Here is a 22339-nt window from a genome sequence, read left to right as displayed (position 1 = left end):
ATGAGCCCATAAAAACATTCTGAATAATTTAAAAATTTAAGCTATAGAAAATGTTCAGTTATTCAATAACAGCCTTACTTTTACTGAAGTAAATTTCTGTCAAAATACAAAAAAAACTATAGCAACTAGGCCTTTGATAAACCAAAACTGGTATAAATTTTAAGTTTTTCCTATACAGCTTCAACATATTAGCATTATCAGTGATGTCGTGAAAACCCACTTGTAGAGAAATTTATATGCATTATATTTTCTCTCATTTTCATTTTACTAAACAGAATTCAGTTTCTTGTCTAATTACAAGCATGATTTTATGATCACAAATACTATAAGTATTGTAATTATGTTCAAGTGTTAAGTGATATTACAAATACTAGAAATATAAATCTCCATGACACAGAAATGTTATATAAAACAAAACATTACAAGACAAACAGTAACTGTTTCAGCATGATTGTTATACTGTACCTGAAATAATGACTGAAAGATATTTGCATAATGATTCAAAACTACTTTTATGGTAATCTCAAAAGACTAAAGACATGGATGTTGGTCCTAAAACAAGGCAAAGAAAGAAGGAATGGGAAGATTTAGTGACCATTTAGCTCATGTTTAATTTGAACAGAATAATTACAATAATTAAATATCATAGTAAGTTTAAATATGAGAAATTTCATTTTGTAATTTTTCAAATAAAGCTGTTATCATTAATGCAAAAGCTAAGAGTATGCTTGAAATTGTCCACATATTCCATTGTTAGAACATCAGTGAGAGTCAAGAATAGAAAAAAGAAAATTAAAAAGATTTTAAAAGTCAAATGATGTGAATTGATGTGGAATATGAGCAGAAAAAACATCTAAACTATAAATAGGAATGCCTTCAAGGACAGTGTAGAAAATACTGAATGTATAAAAATTCTGGAGCCACGAGTAATATGCAGCTTTTCTTAATTTGAGATACATGACTGATTATGGCACTGACAAACTTAATCACACTGTGTGGCATGGAAAGTTGCTGCCAAATTTAATTTCTTTTTCTAGAGACTTCTCAAGGCAAGTGTGTACAAAGAAAAGATTAAGGACAGTGAATGTCAGAAACAACAAATTCATGATTAGTATCAAACCATTAAAAGAAAATTGAAATACCATCTTCAAACTTAAAGTACAAGGATAACATGTAGAACATATTCTGTAAAATTAACTGAAGAGCCTATGGTTCCAGATGTTATGGCACCATATGGTAAAAACTTTCAACTGTCATATTTTATTTCATAAAACACAATTAAAAGTTCAATTTTTAACTTATTAACATCAGTGGGAAAAATAAACAAATGAAATGTGGGAAAACTTGAAAATGTTTACATGAATTCAGTAAAAACTGATAACAGTAGTGGAAAAGTAAGAAAAATTTTTTGCACTGAAACTATGATCTTCTTGCACTGATATATTTATGTAAGTATATTGCCATTTATAGTAACTTTGATGGTTTTAAGCAAAGTAATAAGCTGATGTGCATATACTAGGAAGTTGCAACAGCTGTTGTTTCGATACCAGTTCAATTAGGAGACATCCCACTTCTACAGTGACATTAAAAGCTACAAGTTTCAAATAGTCAGAAGCACTCTTGGTTCTGCCACTTGTCCATGAACATAGCATGACCCTACCACTAACAACTGAAAAGCAGTTGCGCTTAAGCCTCATAAAGCTGAAAAAACATTATACAAACAAAGTGTGTGTGTTTTCTTATAGCAAAGCCATATCGGGCTATCTGCTGAGCCCACTAAAAGGAATCGAACCCCTTATTTTAGCCTTGAAAATCTGTAGACTTACCACTGAACTAGCTGGGGGCTTATTCAAACAAAGAACTGGGCATTTCATATTACTGTACCAGATTTATGTAATTTTAGTGGGGAGAAATTGACTGTTGGCTGTTCTTGAGAGTTGGTCCAGTGTTGTGTCCCTATTAATTTCTGTTGTACATTTGCCAATAACATTCTCATCATAGATAGTACAGAAAGAAGCTTAAATATTCATTCATGTAGCCAACAGTGGTTTCAGCATAAAGAAGTAAAAATACAAGAGTTTTTAGTATCACAAGTCTCACAATCATAGTGGGTCAAAATGTGATCAGGTAGTGTATAAGGTCACATTTTTAACAAGTGTGATTCTAGTGACAAGCACATGGCTAATAAAGAGAAAACACATTCATTGTGCATTCATTTCATATCAAGTTTCTGTCAATATTCCAACTTTAAGAAAAAGATTAGACAGTCCAGTACAAGTGTTGAGAAATTGAAAGATTGTAAGTAAAAAACGAATCAAAACAAAAAATAATTATTAAAGTGTCCATGATAAATGTGGAATCATTCCTTGCATCTCAAATTATAAAGTTATCTTTGTTTAGTGCAACTTTCAGAAAGTTATTATATTTGATAGCACAAAAAATTTTGGATGTTATCATTAACAGAGACTTAACTCATAAAACATATTTTCATTCAAACAGTCCATAAATGTAACTGTTGTGTAAGTTAAACTTTTCACATTACTCATATATTGTTCAGTCACTCCTATTTTGTATAGTTTGAAATATTCAAGGTTAATGATAATTGATGAATTCTCTAAAAGCTTATCTCGCCCTGTCAAAATGATACAATTTATTAAAGATACAACCTATGCCCACTAATTAAATAAATGTAAAGAAAACTTTATTATAGGTAATATATATATCTTCATTTGAAATGATCATCACACTTTGATGTATAAACATTGACATGTTACTTCAAAGTTAACCTCCAAATCCCAAAAGTTAATTTTCTTGTCTTCATCAGACTGGTTTCTGTGTGAAGTATAAAAATCAGGAATAGTTTTGTGGTAAAAATGAGTAACACTGAAAACAAAGCAATTGTATCTATATGTTCATATAGTCTGAAAAATGTGTTATACCTTTACAATAACTAAAATTACGATCAATTTGATAGATCTGCCTATACAGTGGATCTGTATTGGAAGATAATTCAAACCAACATATTTATTGCAAAATTTGTACACATGGTTTTACACAAGTGCTAATTTAAATTCATGAAAAAAATAATTTAGTAATAAATTTATCATCTCTCTCTCAACTTTTAATAGTTTAAAATCTTTTAAAAGGTATAAAAACTGTCTTGATAAAAAATAACTGAATTCAATCGAAAATTGAACTACGCTTTTGATTTCTTAACTAAGGAGAGTAATAGAGTCAATACTCTGGTCCTTAGAACTGGTGATGCTTCCAGCCATGCAATCTGTTAATAAACAAATGGTTCACATTCTTCTGCTGACCCACACTTCTCTTCAAACTTTTCAACTGCCAGCAACATGTACTTTGTCATGAGTAGTGGATTTGCTCTGTGAAAACATTTGTTAGGCAAGTAGAACTAAGTCTCTTTGCTAAGTGGCCTTGCAAATTGGATGCAGTCAGGCACTTTGTTCTTGTCTTCATCAATTATTTATTACCTGCTTAACCTCAGGACATCCTGTCCAGTTCTGTCTTCTTGTATGTTATTATAATTATCTGCAGAAAGAAAAATAATTAATAGATGCTTATCTATATTGCGAAGTTGCATGTGTATATATATATTTATAATCCAAATGTTATACAGGAACTGACAAGCAAAAAACAGCCATTCACTAATTAAGCTCACAATAAAACTGCAGGGAGTAAGGTTGCAAATGTGCTGGAAAGAATTCCTTGTTGAATAAGAAATTTGGAAGATATACATAAAAAATACAAGTAACAGTACAGGCATTGAACTAATCATCTGCAAACTCCTTATGAAAAAACATTCATTAAGAGATTGAATGTAAGGAGTACTAGTCTTCATAAATATTGGATTTTCTTGTTTTTAACTCACTGTACAGATGGTGTTCTACCCTTAAATATTGTAATAACTTCATCACAGTCAGAACCTGCTTTGAAAGCAGGAGTGAACTCATGAAAACCAGTATGAACATTCTATTACAGAGAAGCCAATGTTGTTTTGATAGAAGAGAGAAATGCATTGGTTCATTTATTCATAAACACAAGATCTGTTCTATACCAATTTCATGTAAAGTGTACAATGTCACATTCGCTGTGGAGTGAAGACAACAGAGCTGCCACAGGAGATAAATCCACATCCAAGAACATTTTTAAGGTCACAGTTTATACCAAAAATGGAGAGGAGTTGTATCACTACTTGATGCCTATGACAGCATTCCTCAGCACAAATGTTCACACATTTCATAGAGTCCTCAGCGGAGGCCCTAAGTAATATAACCTTCTGGACAGTGAAGTATTTCAATTTGGAGCAGAGCTTGCTAACTTGTCAATAACAAGGTTATCCTTTTGCTGTTACGACAGAAAGTGTTCGTACCCCTGAGCCATGAGTAGTTTTTCCTCATAACTTAAAAAGTATCATGATTAGGATAATGAAAGTAAAGTATATTATAAATATTATACTAACACACATCTACATATATTTTTATGTACATTGAATGACAAATAAACTGTTTACAAACAAATAACCAAACATAGGAGGGGCAGAAAGTGTTTGTGTGTCTACTATAATGATCAGTTGTGCAGCTTTTCAGGTGAATTACTTGGCACAATCTTTCCTCGTAGCCCTCCATGATCGTTTGACAGTACTCGACTGGTACTTTCTTCAATTCTTCTTTACAGAAGGCCTTCAACTCTTGCAAGTTTTTTGGGTGACGCTGACAAACCCTGGTCTTCAACTCATGCCAAACGTTTTCAATGGGGTTGAGATCGGGTGACTGCGATGGCCACTCCAGAATGCTTATATGGTTCCTCTGCAACCAGGATTGCACATATTTCAATGTGTGCTTAGGGTCATTGTTATGCTGGAAGATCCAACGATGCCCAAGCCGCAAGTTCCAAGCATCATTCTTGATATAAGTGCCTAAGATATCAACGTACTCTTCTTTTTTCATGATTCTGTTGATGCAGTGAAGTCTGCCTACACCAGAGGAGCTGAAGGAACCTCATAGCATGATCAAGCTACCTCCATGTTTAACTGTAGGGACGGTGTTCTTTGGAAGATTTCGTTCCCCCTTCTTACGGAAAATATTGAAAACATCATTGTGACTGAATAGCTCGATTTTAGTCTTGTCTGACCAAAGAATACTCTTCCAATAGGTAAAGGGTTTATTTACATGCTTTCTTGCATACATCAATCATGCTTCTAAAAGAACAGGCTTTAAATATGAAGTTCTACGAGGACGGCATGCTTTGAACCCAGAAGAGCGTAACATGTTTGTAACTGTGGATGTGCTTACTTCAGCCCCAGTTTCCGTGTGTCATTATGTGTTAAACGAGGGTTCCTATTAACTTCTATAAGAACCTTCCTCTTGGTTCTCTCTGGAATTTTGGTGGGGGCGTCCGGAACGAGGGAGGTTAGCAGTTGGTCCTGCAAGCTTAAACTTGGCAATTATGCTCTTTGAACAGTAGATTTCGGCACATTACGTTGTGTAGCAATGCTGGAAAGAGACACACAAGACTTGTATTTTGCAATAATTCGTTTTATTAAATCACTGGATAGTTGTTTCCTGTTTGCCATGATGACCAAGCAGATAATGATGGAGACAGCGCTAAATTGCCGGAAGTACACTTTTTTCTGGCTAAATTCCAATAATTATGAACCCACTGCCTTGTTCTGAAATGGTATAATGTAGTTTATTTGCCAAACTATACAAACTTTTTACGGGAATATCAGTTTTCTCACACATTCTGAACTGTACGAACACTTTCTGCTCCTCCTATTTTTGGTTATTTGTTTATAAACAGTTTATTTGTTGTTTAATTTACATACAAATTTATGTAGATGTGTATTAGTATAATATTTATAATATATCATACTTCTATTAGCCTAATCCTGATACTTTTTAAGTTATGACAAACAAACCACTTGTGACGCAGGGGTATGAACACTTTCTGTAATAACTGTACGTACGACTTTGATTGTTTATTCTTAGTAACGTCACGAAAAAGTAAAAATTGTATCATTTAAAAAAATCGCCTGGAGACCTCCTAGCAAAAAACCCGAGCTGCTGAAAACACTATTAATAAACATATCAGTATTCTCATACACAGAAAATATAGGTTACGTCAAAGGGTCTAACCAACTATACGATAGATTATTCATTTATGATTTATGATATATACTTTCGTACAATGTTCAAGAGCTGATGGTGTAATATTAAAGTCTATCATAAACATAATCAGATAATGAAAAAAACATCAGCTGTCTTGCAACTACGTGTCTCAAGAGACGCTTCACTGGCAGTTTTTGATTATATTCGAAAGTGTTAATGTTATCAAAATGTGATACAATTTTAACAAAATTTATTGCAGTAAGTTATGAGCAAAAACCCACTTGGGATGCAGGGGTACGAACACTTTCTGTTGTAATTGTATATAAAAGAGGTTAATTCACATTACCAACAGGATAGAATAAATTGTGAAAAGCACACATGCCACAAGAAAACAGTGGTGAATGGTAGATATTTCACATGGGTGGAACCTTATAGTCTATCTATAATGTGTCTGGTATTGGACATCACATTTTTTTATGCTAACCTGTGGCTCAACACTTGCTCAGTTGGAAAGAAATGGTTCTTTCAGTGAGCACTGCTGGAAACATCTTAAGCTTAATTACTTAAAGTTTATGCATGTAAAAGACATTCAACTCCCCTTAAAAAATTTTCACTCAGCTGCAGCAGGTTTCAGTAATGTTTCTGATGCATAGTTTGCAAAAGTTAACTATGATATAGGAATGCCAAAATGTACAGTGATATAGTATAGATGCACACAGAAAACCATTAAAACAAAACTTCATCAAATAGCAATTAAATACTGAATCAGTTTTACAAGCTTATGGTGAGTAGCCAGTTTAAATACATTTATTGAAACCTGCATTCATGCAACTGACAGAACTTCAACAATTAGTTGCAGATAAATGTTATTCTTAGAAAGATTTGACAAGGAACTAGTAAGTGGCAAGGACTTCTGTACTCTACTTGGAACAATGTGGTGGAGAGTCCTGAGAAACATAATTCTGTCAGACAGTGCAATGGGTGACCATAAAACTCTATTTTGAAGAGCAGGCTAGTTCTAGTGTATTTAACTGTTGATAGTCCATAATTTATAACAGTCTGGTGTGGACCTTATTTATGAAGAAAGAGAAAGTGAAGCAACTCCCAGAGGTCCCTATTTCTTCGGCAAGCATTATAAACCTGAATAACCATATGGTGCAAATTAAGCTTTAAGTATACCTGGACAAGCACCACTCACCACAGAGCAAAATTCAGGAAAGAAGAAAGGGCTACTGAAAGTAAAAGAAGAAAAAGGAAGAACATACCCTTTCAGAGTTGAAATGATGTGTGGAAAATGGCAATGGGCAGCATGTGATATCTAGATTAGGAGGAGACAGCCAAATAATGCAAGTATTTGGCTATAAAGGTGTGCCAGTCTACACAATCTCTTCTAATAGACAAGAGAAGTGAATAACAAGGGAAAAGATGAGATGACATCTCTGATGGAAAAAAAAAACACTTGGAAAATATAATGAGAATACACGAAAATGACACATAGATACGATGAAGAAACTAACAAGTCTATCTGGTAAGGGTGATAGGAAATAAATCACAAGTAGAGGAGGTACTCCATGGTTTAAAAAAATGGGAACAGGATCTACAGAAGGAAGCAATGCATATACTGGACAAAGGAGATGATCATGATAGGAATGGAAATACAAATGGGAGATGGAGGGGAAGGAAATAGAAGTGAAGGTGATGTCCTCTTCATGCACTGCTGATGTCTTGGGGGAAAAAAACCAACTATAATCTGGATAAAAGAGAACACGGGTTTTGCGACAAAGGATATGACAGACATCATATGTGAAAATCCCTCATTTATGACAACCACATATGAAAAGGAGTAGAAATTACATCTTAAGGAAGAAGTGGTACAATGAAAAAGTGGCTAAAGATTCAAAGGGTGGAAGATTGAAAGCATGAAGGACTACAATCAGGTATGGGAACCAGTTAGGGTGAATAAATAAGGTGAAAGGAGTGAAACGGGAGAGAAAGGATGCTATTTCTTTTGAGAAACATTTAAAGAAGAAGGTTAGACAGAGAGAAAGAAGGGAGGTTACCAACATATAATCTGGATCATCTTGCAAGGGACCAGACAAAATCTGTGTGTGAAATTGGAATGTGGTGATGGTAGGATGAAATCTGACAGACTGATACTGATGCAGAAGAAATTTAAAAAAATGGGAGGGGATGATTGAAGGAGGTTCAGGATCAGAAACCACAGCTGAGCTGACCAGAATGATGCAATAAGAAGAACTCGACATTAAGCGGTTCTGATTAAGGAGAGAACAAGAGGAAGAAGACAAACAGAAGGATAAATATAAAGATTGGTCCAATTCTAACTAAAGGTATCCTCTGTCAAAGCTAAAGAATGTAAAACTGGAGACCAGAAGAGGGACAGTTTGGTATTGTGATTAATGACAAATGCATTAAGGAAATGGGGTATCAAATGGGTAGTGTAACAACCAAAATACTTTAGGCACAAGAATCTTGGTGGAATAAGATAACTGATCCATTACAAGATTCATAGCACCCGAGACACGACAAGCAAAAAAACAAACTTACCAAGACTGGATGCAGAAAATAAGATCCAACATTCAAAAGCATAGTGAATGGGTTCCCCCCTTGTCAATTCAGGTAAAAGACAACAGTAAAGTTGTTAGAATGGATCACGACCAGATGATCCCTTACTTTAAAAGGTAGGAAATAACCCAAGGCCCAATGAAATGTAAGAACTTCCAAACAGTTTATGTGGGAAGGGAAGTTTGACCACTGTCTAATTAGCAGAGATCTCCTTAGGATTCGGATATACTCATTCTGTAAGAGAAGCATTTGTGAAAAGGTGCAAATCAGGATGGGGAGGAGGCAGAGGAACACCAGCTGAAGTGTTGTCTCTTTCAGGTTACCAGGCAAAGTCAACTTGTAGGGAAAGAAGAAGGAGTCCAATGGATCATGAATGAGATTCCAATGCTTTTGCAATACTCACTGAAGACAATGCATATAAATACATGACCTCACTTTAATCAAATCAACCACAAATTAATAAAAAAAGAAAAAACAAAAGTTAGACAAGATAGGCAGCTTTATCAAAGACTGCAAATTTTGTTTACCAAAAATGAACTAATGAAGGAATGTTTTTACCTTATAGCACAAGTTATCTTGATTGTTCTCAAAAACAAAAGATCCTCCAATTTCCACATTTCTGATTGTGGTTGAAATGTGTTTGGTGTAAAGCTATAATGGAAAGTTAACATTTTCCTTATCTGAAAATGTATTTCAAATAAATACTTAACTCTGCACAAATAAAAACTATTACCTCACTGGCTACTGCCATGAAATTTCCTACACAAGCCTTGAACAAATTTCCACCACTACGTGTGTTTGCTTGTATTGTGTCAGCTTGTACATAGACATGACTGTCAGAAAAAACATAGGTTCTTCATATAAAATGATAAAAACTTATAACCAAGGCACTTTTATAAGGTGAAACTTTCTTCTTCAGTCTGCCCCTGAAAAAGAAATGTCCACCTTTCAAAAGGGCTAGGGTTATAGCCTATAAACATAAAACTGTACACTCCATCAATAGGAGGGCAATACAGCCTCCATAAACAATAATCCTTATGAGAACTGGCACATGAATATAGGCTAATTCTTAATGAGGCAAACAAACTGCATTGGAGAAAAAGTGAATGTTAGTGGAGAGAGATAAGTATGTATCTGAAATACACTATAAGGAAATGAAAATGTTAAACCTCAGAAATGCTACTTACATCTCTGCACCACTAAGAGTTAAAAACCCACACACAGAATGCCCATGAGGTGCAACTTCCATGAGTCACCTGATGCAGTGCTTCTCAACTAAGTGAATGTTTCACCCAGGGGTTATTGAGATCAGAATCAGGATAAATGGCAGAATGAATGAATATTATCAATTATACAACAAATCCAAGAGCAAAGTCATTATTATTATTATTTATTCTAGTTGTAGTTTGATGTTTAAGTCATAAAATGAATCTTGCATTTTAATTTAATACTCGATTTTGTTTTGTTTTTAAAAAATTTGGATGGTTGAGCTGTTGTGACAAACTTATAGGAATGAATGATATTGTAAAAGACTAACATGTACTGGCCTGGTAGACAAGCACCTGTTGAAAGATTGTATCTGTCTCAAGCAAAGTAATCTCGTGCCCAAAGGATTTTACAATTTTTATATTTCTGTGAAAGTAAAGCAAAGGATATTGGAAAAACTGAGTGCTGATTTTTACCCGTTTCCAAAGTGGGTAAAATGCCAGAATGTGTATTGTGACTAGAGTTTTAGACCAGTCTATCTTACTCAAATACTTATGCGAGATATTATACCAAAGGTGGATTTACAAAGAACCCTCACATGTTTCTCAAGGTAAATGAATGTCATATTTGGTTAGAAATATCAGGAATGGCTTGGAAGATATTGTAACAGCATGTCCTGTACTACACTTCCAGTTAATACCTCAGTCCTACATTTAAAAGAAAAGGTGGGTCCAACTGGTCTCTTTCCAAGGAAGAAAGCACCACTTACAAAAGAAACTTTCCTTTCTGACTTCCCCAGTGGTTTAAGACTGAGAAAGCAATGGTTCTCTCATGCTTCACTACAAAAATGAGGAAAGAATATACACAGGGAGAACACTGAAGAGTAGACCACCATTATCTGGAGTTTAGTCCTTATCATAAGATAGTGCAATGAGTTATTATGACAAAAGACAGAAAGTGTAAGTTAGGTGTAAAGGCATACCATTCCTAATGCTTCACTATTTTTGTTTGAAAAGTTATGGAAATTGGCCTGTCACTGATAAAGATATGCATGGAAAGCAATCTTGCAGTAAACTCCATCTCACCATTGGACACTAAGAAAGGTTGGATGGTTTTAACCCTTTTCATACTCCTCCTGTTAATGTGGATTTTCGGTAAGTATCCCTGTGACGAAATACTAGCCACTTGGTGGAATTTGAGGACATCATACATAATAAATGTTGTATTTAGTTCCACACATTATATGGGTGTTTTTCTTGTTATTGAACAAAAGATCTTGTTAGCAATGGATATGGTAATTGTGTGTAAAATAATAGCTTTCAGAGAAGTTGAGAGGTAGGCAACATTTTTTAATTTGTATTTATCTACATATATTTTAGTAATTATTACCCATAAGATTCTGTAAGTAAAAGAACACTAACAACTGCTGTAAAGTCTGCCATACAGTTCCATCAAAAAAATTAAATCTTAAACTTCTGAAAGAATAATTTCAATGTTACATTTCCTACTTCTTTGTATTCATAGGTAAAGCTTATTTACAGTTTTATTTTCCAAGTGAAAAAGACTAAATAAAACAAAATCATTGGAAAATAAAATTTTTAATGAATTAAGACAAACTTTTAGAAAGGCTATTTGTTTTTGTTCCTTTTAAGGAATTATCTATATCAGATCACTATCAGAATATAATTTATTCAACAAATACAAATTTTATTTTTTTCCATATGATAACTCTTTCTAGAAATTCAAGCACTTTCAAGTGACAAGCTCCACAGCCTTTATACTAGAACTTATAGATGCTTCTATTCACATGGAATACATTTTTGTCAGTTTTGATATTATAAATGTTTCCTATCATTCCAGTTCTTGGTTTGCTTGATGCCATCACGTAAAAATTATAAACAGGCTTAAACCTTTAAACCAACTTCCCTGTTGTTTCCATTATGTAACTCATTACCTACCACTTCACTGCTATGTATTTTCACCTTAAAGACTGTATTTATGAAGATTCCAATGGCCTCGCAAAGGACTACCTCTATTAGTAGTCATCAGCAACCTCTTCATGCTTAAATGCAAATCAAGAGAAATCAAACCAGCAAAAATAAAGCCACAGTCATGGAAATGCAATGAAGATAATACCCTTGTAATGTGACCACAGAAAATCTCCTACCACTGATAATTTTCTCCAAAACCTAAACTCCAAGAATAAAAGAATTCAGTAGTATACTGTCAAGATTGAGCTACAATGATGACTTATGTTTTTAAATGTTTTAATACACTGCAATGAGTGCCATCTGTCCACAGACCTTTATAGAAAAACAACTGACTCTTTTTAGTACCAAGATTACAGAACCAATTCAAATAATCTGCACTGAATCAGAAGTGGAATTATTAAAACATTCCATAGTAAACTCAGTCCAAATGACAAACACACTGCCTAAATCCACTTTAAAAGAAGTAAAACGTTATTACTAATTTGAACCAAATTGGGCTGTTTTGGCATTTGCTTTTCCTTATTTACATAAATGACATTGATAGACATACAATTACTAAATTTCATAACAGAATTTAAGGATAACAAGGTTTATTAAAGATGCCTCACACTTACAAAATACAAGACATCTCAATATATCCCTGATATTTTGACCATTTCTTGAGTCTTCCTTTAAATTTCCTAGAATTTATTGCATCTACAACATCTGATAATAGGATATTTCAATGGCTAATCATCATGTTAAAAAAGCAGAAATCAAGAACAAAAAAGAGCATGTAGTATATTTAAGTAAAACTGAGTTAACACTTGTTGAATATCCAATTAAAACTGAATTAACTTTAGAGATAAACTGAATAAGTCTCTTTTGGTAAGTGGAGATTCAATAAAGATATCTACTACAAAGTAATCTTAAAAGTCTGATAATAGGATATTTCAATGGCTAATCATCATGTTAAAAAAGCAGAAATCAAGAACAAAAAAGAGCATGTAGTATATTTAAGTAAAACTGAGTTAACACTTGTTGAATATCCAATTAAAACTGAATTAACTTTAGAGATAAACTGAATAAGTCTCTTTTGGTAAGTGGAGATTCAATAAAGATATCTACTACAAAGTAATCTTAAAAGTGTTACTAATTGTACTGATATTAAATGAAGTGCACAAACTGAATAAAAATTGAAACACAAAATTATCAACTATATTAAATAATGAAAACAAATGTACTGTATGTAACTACTCTGATGTTTTAAATACATAGGACTAACTGACTTTTTTCACATTACTCAGCTGAGATCTTGTATTGGGCCACATAAAAGAAAATTGTTTCAGACTAACTAAATCTAAGGATCTTTAGTTCACAAAATATCTCACATTCTCATATCATAGGTAAGCATACCCTCTACATAACTACTCAGGGGCACGATTGTCAACATCATTACACAATGTGTAATATTAAGAAATATTCTACTTAGTCAATAATAGGTATTTACTTTTGAATACAACAAAGAAAAAAGTTTTATCAGCCACTCATTATGGGAAACTTGTAACAATTACACTTCCAAGTTCATACCCTTACTGTTGTTATCCATGTAATTGGAGAGTATAAAACCACTACTAAGTTAATCATATACCAAGCAGCCTGATGAACCTTGGTATTGATCTTGACAGCAACAGATATATTGCAGTTGACCTATTATTATATATCCTTTTTTTTTTAAGTAAACTAACAAAGAACTTTCCATATATAAACTTATCTTAACATCTAGCATAAGGATCAACTCCACTCACCCTCAACTGAATCTTGGCAATAAATTCTCCAAGCCTACTGTATTTTTATTTGATCACTGCTATGCCCTGGATTACTGCTTTAGTCTAGGTCAATGCCTATCTAGTATGACCGAGAGCTGTACATAATTAACAGATAGTTTTCTCCAAACAAGAAGAATAGCAGTGGAGCAGTTAGAATAGATTCTCTTCCTATGGTCCCATTATTTGGGAGTCATTTCCTGATGGTGCTGCTTTATAATTTGTATTTCCATCACCACTGGGACTACAGTGATGATGGTTTCATCAGTAGTTTGACCCTTTCTTTTTACTAAAGGTAATTATTATGGCCAACATTTCACCGTAACTGAAATAAAAAAAACAGAACATTATTATTCTTTGGAAATTAAAGATCTTTATTTTTACAAAATTTATTGTTAAAATGTCTAACTTCCTCGAGTATGTACTAAAATTTCTAAAAAAACATTATATTTCTATTATGCAACTGAATCCATCATTTGGAGTTTTGATTCAGTACATAAGCCATATCTCAACAAAATAAAAAAGATATGATGTTTGGATTTTATATTATGGCTTGTCAATATTAATACTTTGAGTTTCTAACTTGTACAAACTATACACTTAGTATTTTGACATTACTGACATCTAATTTTAACCAGTGATGCATTCAACATGCCATGTAACTCACTAAAATCTATATCTGGATGTGTTCTTTTAATATTAACTTTAAATTAAAAAATTAACTCACATATAATATTAAAGTTTGAATTATAATCTACAATTTGATTCTAAACTTATTGACATAAATTCATAAAATAGTAGTTCAATAAGATTTTGAATGCATGTCAACATATGCAATGACATGACTTTTGACCCATGACCTGTTGTGAAATGGTTAAAGATTAGGTATGAAATAAAAATCATAAAATTAAATACTTTGACCTGTGTTCTTTTTCATAAAATGTGTTCACAACAAAGTAAATTGAGATATATTGATGTCTTTAGTTTCCTTTCAATTTATGTATCATTAACTATTTAATTAATCTTTTTTTCTGATAACCTCCATGAGGTGGATCCAGGAATTTAAGAAAGAGGGTCCAGATGCAACTATCAAGATAGCCTCACAGGTGTATTAAAATCAGCAAGTATTTTCCCATAATTTCTGTTATAATTGAAATCAGAATATTCATATACAATCTGAACCATCACATAAACCAAAGAGAAGTATCAGGATTTGGAATTCTAACAAAGGAAGAGCCCCTCCTCCTGGATCTGCATATACCTCTACTAAAGAGTACATTTTACAATAAGCTATATGATTTGCCCATAAAAAAATGCATGTTATGAGGTCCTTGCTGACTCCCTAAAAAAAATGTTAGGTGCAAACCCTAATGAACTGTCATTAAATCAGCAATGTGGATTGAAATGAATAGTTGATAATCAAACATCAAATATATAATACTATATTCAATGGAACTCTGTGAAAGGTTGTGGTATAAGCACTTTGACCCCAATCCATGCCCATTAGGCTGTCAGAAACTATACCTATATCTTTATAAAACATAATGCTCAACTAGAACATCAAGTACAAAATAGTGTTATAAATGAGTGTCTAGTTCGTTTAGCAATTAATTAATAAATTTACCATTTCTCACAATAGATGCATTTAAATTTTGTCTGGTATAAATAGCAAAATTACATTTGTTCTTTTAGAACACAAAAATTAATCTTGACTTTGAAGTAATGGTACTCAACATTCCCTCTAATTTTTTTTAATACAGGAGTGAAATTAATTTTTTCATGTGAATCAGTACCAAGGTAATGTGCAGATGTGTACTACCCCTTGCTGTTTTTTCAAGGAGGTAGGTATTTTTATTTCAACTCTATTAGATCATTAGCCCACTTTTCAATGCTACCAGTTGGTTATTTGGGCTATATGCTTAGCAACTGCTTAGGTCATTAAGGCTGTCAATATGTTGAGACTCCTTACCATTACTGATGATGTGTACAGCTGAATAAGGACAGTTCACAGAATTTAACTAGTTATTATGGAGTCCAGCAATATGAAGGATACAGTGATGGTAATAATTCTGATTTCACTGCAACATGATATGCTCCTTTAATTCTAAATAGTTTGATCTCTCTATTCTTTGCTCTTAAAAAGCATTTTACTTTCAACTTTTACTCCATTAGCTTTTTCACATTTTTACACTGCCATAGATTAACATTAGGGTAGTGTCAAAGAACTAAATATATCGACAGCCTCAATAACTATGTCACCAAGAACTCAATGAGCTACATCGAGTTGATAAGGAGGATTGACAACAGAGAAGTCTGGCATGCCATAGTCGTCGATGTCTGCCGCAGATTTGATACATGAAGAAGAAGATTAACATATTCAACTATAATGTAAAACTGGACATCTTAATACTGTTCCATGAGTTACAGTTACTTGTATTAAACTCTTTGCTCACTTACAATTTATATATTTGATTAAGATTTACTTTTCACAATTTCACCAATATTACTAGTATAGAAATGAAATCTAAAATCAAAACTTACAAAAATAATTGGACTAAAGTTGAAAAGTTGCTTGCCTACAGCACATTAGATTGTCTTTTTTTTAAAACAACATAGTTAAATTGCGTTAATAATAATCGTATTAGTAATAATACATTATTCTATCACCACGTTCAATCTATAGTTAAACTTCGTTGATTATCACGATTTATACTTGTAAGTTGTACACTAAGTCCTACCGATTTGTCATTACCAACTTCATTTTAGCCTACGTAATTTCATTCCTCGTTTTCTTCTGTTCTGATCTCATTTGAGACAAAGCATATCACTAGAGTATTTGTACTTCTTTTATAATGTCATTTTCATCTAGCTCTACACATAACATAAAACTCACATTCTTTATGTTTATTACTTCTGCACATGTGCATTACAAAAACTCTATTATTAAGAGTATGTGTTAGAGCCATCTAACGGAATAGTTCTAAATCTTCTCTATTATAATAATTTTCTTAAAAGCAATAATATCAATACAAAATACGTCCTATTTATTCTATTAACCACTCGCATGTTTAGCAGCACTGACATAATAATTTTCAATAAAATTAGTTTAATTATGTTTTATATTTAAATGTTAATAAACACAGCACTCTTTACAAAAAAATGCGAAAATATAATGTATATGTTATATTTTATATTACATATAAATCTGTATCAAATCGTGTAGTTATCTCTCTTAATTATAGTTATAATATTAATAATGTTGACAATTATTAAAAGAAATAAAGAACCCCATAACCCTAGGAATTTTGAAAGGTAGACCTTTCATCACAATTTGCAAAGTGCTAATGAGAGCACAAAATTACATACACATTTTACATTATTATAAAACCGGGAGGTTTTTGAAAAGTACGAATTGAATAATGGTTTTATAATACCAGTAATACTTTTTGTTTCTAGAAATGTAAACATATGTTAATATTAATACACTTTGAAATATTAACCAAATATTAATTTTAGAAGGGGTGGCGTATTATTAAAGTAATAGCTGCCTTCTTCCGAGTGGGTTGCCGCGCCCTAAGAAGTGAAGAGAATCGATTGAAAAGGTGTTTAGCTCGTTTGAGCGTTGTTTTTACACCGGTATCAGGTGTTGGTTATAGTAATCTGTTGAAAGTAATCAAACAGAGGTAGGACAAGTAGTGTAAATGTATTTGTAATGTATACTTTTTGTACATAAAGTGAATGTGTATTCTAAAATAAAACTAAAAATGTAGAGAGAAGCATAAAGTTGCTTATTTGATAATTCAAGTAAACTATTTCAGTATTTGCCTTAACTAAAGTTATAGTTTGCTTGTACTACTAACTATTATTTTTAGTATTAGTGTCTAATTTAGACTTTCAGTGTAAAGTAATATTTTAAGTATATAGTACATTGCTGGAGATTTCACACAACCTGAGTAAATGTTGTCAGTTTGATACATCATACATTAGTGAAGTATTAGGCCTTCTGTTAATATTTTGATGACACAAATAGTTAATATTGTAGTTTAATGTTTCAGTTTACTACTGCCACATTATTGCTACAATGGGTGCAAGACATATATTTGTTCAAATTAAAATTACAAATACTGAGTATTAATATACTTTTATAGCTTCTTTGTTTTTAGTTATGATAAATTGTGAGTTTATTCTACATTTATTACAACTGTGTTAGCTGAATAAGTATATATATAAATGAAAATGTATGCCAGTACAAACTGTAAATAGTATGATATTATTTGAGAATCTAACACTAGTTCAGTCTTTAGCTATATAAGACAGAAATTTTTGTGGGGAAAATATGGAGTGGCTGTATAAGCAAGAGCTATTATTATGGATATGAATGACAAATATTTGAAAAAAGTGTTGATGTAATACTGTATGCACCTTATTGATATCACAGTACTGGTCTTTAGTGATGTACGTGCACGTGAATTATTGAAAGCCAAGTTGATTGGGTTACGACATGACTCGAACATACCATTAATCAATTACACCTAATTTATTGCATATTAGCTTTTAAAACGCCAATTTTTTATGCTCATAATGCAGCACAATGCACCATTTTAAGCTAAAAACCTAAATTTTTCCAGAGAAGCATGCCTTCTAGACCACCTCTAACATATGATCTTGTTATATTTTGGACATACATGTGGTGCCTTTGTTCAACTTGCATTGTACTTCTTAATCTTCACTTTGTATGTACAACAAGTTTTGAAAACATATAAATTATGACATGGACTTCGACCCTTTAACATCTCAAATTGTTGTCCCTCATTAAAAATTCTTGTTACAGAAAATACATCTCTGAAGCAATCTGATTCCATTTATCTTTTTTTGTATGTGAACCTCATTCGTTATGGTGCAAATGTTTTCAAACTTGTGTTTAATAGTGAATCTGATAAAATTGTTCTAATTCTTAAAAATACTTGGGTTATAGAATTTTGTATTTTTGTTTTGAGTTGGTTATTATTATTATTTATAATTTAAAGTGTTTGAAAATGAAAGGTTTTAATCTTACTGAATTGTGCTATATAAATTTATTCAAATACTGAAGCAATTGGGAAACTTTATTAGAGTTCTTGAAAGTGGGAAATGTGCCATCCTTGTATTGATGCTAATAGAGTGGTTCATAAGTGTGGGAACTTTCTGTATGATTGTTTCTTCGTAATAAAACAAAGTGATTAGCCAAATATAGCACCAGTCTCAAAGTGATGGTGATGAACTTCATAATAGTCTTTCATTGACAGAAACATCATACTTTTGCAGTAATGTTTATTAATATTAGAAGTGTTGATTTGGGAATATTCACATTTTTCGAATGATCATTGTAAATCAAATAATTCTTTACCAAAATTGTCACAATGTACAGTACTGTTAAACTTCAACTGTTGTCATTCATGAGAAAATTCGAAGATGTTCTTTAGAGTATTTTTTATTGGTATTAAACATCTTAAGTAATTCAACCAAAAGAACAGTTAAAGCATGATTATAAGTTCAGTATTAGAAACTATTGGTTATAAAGGATGTCTTTCCTTATGAATTTTAGGTAGATCTTAAAAGAAACACCTGGATGGCTCTCTGGTGTTTAATGTTTAAATTGTGTCTTTCATTAAAAATGTCATTCAATAACAATACTTCAGCGTGGAAGCACATTAAACTAAGATAATAATAAATTGGCAAATAATAATTTTGAAGCAAAAGAAGTGATCAATGGTCAGTTAAATTGTAATATGTTCCCCCTCAAAATAAATCACTTTGTTGTACTTATAGATAACATTTTGCCAATTATTCATTAGCTATCCTTGCAATTTATCATTTTATCAGTCAGTTCATGATGGAACTTCATAAATTTAGTATAATCATTTAAAATTATACTACTCTTTCTCTTGTGTGATTTGGAAATTATAACACTGTTTAATTGTTTAAAGCTGTACATTTTTCTTTACTTAAATTAAGAAAATGTGTGTATTCACAAGTTTAGTTATTACAAGAAGTCATAAGTATTACAACTTATCTGAGTTATATTGTTTCTAAAAGATGGATAAGTTGATGTGCCAAATAATTGGAAAAAAAGTGTTTGTATCTTTTTAACAAAATAACTTCATTAGGAATGCTCAATTTTAAATTGTGCACAAAACTATCTTTTTGACATTGCTTGAAGTATACTTTGAACAATTTGATACAACATTATCAGGTTGTTCTGAAAGCAAATTTTTGGCTAACTGTTGCTTCAAACTGTATAACTTAACCAGCTGCAACTCATTAACTTGGGTAAGAATTTTATTGTGTTGTTTTTCAATAGTATTTAAAAGTATACAAAATCTAATCTTCATACTTGGTTCTCCAACAGTTTAAATGCCTCTATAGGTTGTTTTAGGCTGCTTAAATAACTTTTGTTTTGTTTAATTTCAGCATTATAATAATACTAACAAACATTTCATAATATCAACCTAAGAATACCATAACAACAAGTCAACTATATTATGCACTAAGGTATTAAGCATGTTAAGAATAACATCAAAAGTAGTACACCTAAAAACTGTTAATAAATTTAAAACTCCCACCTTGTTATAAAATTTAAACATTAAAGTACTACCTTAAAATAACTTGAAAATATTTTTATACAAATAATTGAAATTAAAGAGTTCCTAAGTGTAAACATTTACATAAGTTGCAGAGTAGGAAAAGCATACCTAATTGATTGAAATTGAAACAAAATATAAAAAAATTATGCATGGAAAAACACAAAATTGTAATTAAATATTAGTTACTAAAGCTCCTTTTATTATGATCTCTGTGTTAGTGTACATGAAATTACAAAAGAAAAGAACTCAAAAGTTCCCTATAGACTTGTTCACATTTTGAATTTTTCTAGGAACGTAAGAAAGACTTCATCCCATTAAGATCAGTAAACAAAGAAAAGGTTTGAATTGTAAATTATTTAACAAATTCTTGAGAAACTTAAGTAACAAAAACAAATCATATCTGGCAAACCATTCTACAGCTGTAAAAGTCTCAAGATGAAAAAGTTATGCTTGATAACTGGCCTGAACTTGAACTTCTATAGCACACATCCTTCAATATTCAGGATTTCTTTTCACCCTACCACCATACAGACCTTCTGTAGTCTGTATAATCAAATCCTTATTGATATAAAACATTTGCATCAGGTCATTTCTAGTTGTTATGCACCCAAGGGAATACAAGTACAAATCTTTATTAGCTGTTTTGATATTGCTTAAATTTGGAGGAGGAGTTATTGATTAATTGTAACACATTGGTGATTACTGCTGTGTTTGTTATGTACTATTGAATTGAACTAAATGTACCTTCAAAAATAGATGTGGTGGACATAGTGTAGTTGGAATACTGTTGTTACATGCTCTTTGTAATTAATGAAAAGGGATTAGATAAAAATGTAATGTTAAAAAATTGCCTTAGACTAATGCCTTATGACAAGTTTAATTAATTATAATCATATTTCACCAATTTAGAAAAGCCATTCACACCAAAACAATTTGACATATTGTCTTTCAACCACTGAAACAAATAAGACCAAATTCCATCTCGTAACTACCACTACTGTATACTGTGAATTGTTGGACCAGGTACTCAGAGATGAGAGTTGTTGACCATTTCTATTTTAAAACTTGCCTTCTACCCAATTTGTTCAAACCTGTTTGTTGATGTGGGTGCTGGGGCAAAAGATAAAATACTAGTCTGAAATTGCCTTGTTTACTGTTTATGCTTAACTGAAATGGATATATAAGGTCCCTTTTAACTCTTTCATTACAGATTCTATGGAATCCACCCAGCTCATAACCACAAAAGTATCCAAGAGAGTAATTTTACTGTGATTTTTGATAATGTATTCTGTATTTAAAAATATTTGCAGATTATTGGTAAACATTACATGGTTTTCATACACAAAATATCAGGTCTTGAATTAAGTATTAAGATTTTTTTGTAAATATTTTTTTCTTTCAGAATGTTGAACATCCAACATTCTCTAATTTTGATTTTAAGCTTAAAAATACTTTTATACATCAGAAAATTTTCAAATTTCACATGTGAAATCTCTAACATCCAGGTAGTTACCATATATTTTTTATGAAAATTTTACATTTTATCTATTATTTTCTCTATTGACCTTATATGGTTGATAGATTTGATTGATCTTGTAACCACTATAAAAGATTAGGAAATAAATACAAACTTTGTTTTTTTTCTTTCTAGAATGACTGCAAATTATAACTCAAATACAAATATTTAGTCTAAGTAGCTTAAACGTTATAACATTATACATTTAATATTTTTATTATATCGACCTTTTAGTCATTACTGGCTAACATCACAGAAATTAGTGATGCAGAGCATATGCACTAATGCTAACATATCCGATAATATAAAACTGGCCTTTATGAAGTGACCTGTCTTGGTTGTGTTTTAGTGAACTAATATTTTGTCAAATAGTCACATTTCACTTATAATACATAATATATGTTTATACATTATTATTATTTACAAATAAGTTTTAACTTAGTTTTCTTCAATCATAGAAGTAAAATAAACAATTATTTCTTCCATT

At 31.7% G+C, this 22339-nt stretch overlaps 1 long non-coding RNA gene across 1 annotated transcript; it reads right to left on the bottom strand.

Moving 5' to 3' along the window:
• On the bottom strand, nucleotides 1-16661 carry LOC143253664 (uncharacterized). Its single transcript, XR_013029762.1, has 3 exons — nucleotides 16255-16661; nucleotides 13696-14038; nucleotides 1-3549 (listed from the first exon to the last, which is right to left on the bottom strand). It is a non-coding gene; the product is annotated as an uncharacterized LOC143253664 (long non-coding RNA).
• Nucleotides 16662-22339: the final 5678 nt, after the last annotated feature.

Source organism: Tachypleus tridentatus, chromosome 6 (genome assembly GCF_004210375.1).
Source record: "Tachypleus tridentatus isolate NWPU-2018 chromosome 6, ASM421037v1, whole genome shotgun sequence".
NCBI lineage: Eukaryota > Metazoa > Arthropoda > Merostomata > Xiphosura > Limulidae > Tachypleus > Tachypleus tridentatus.
This window is presented reverse-complemented; position numbering and strand designations above follow the sequence as displayed.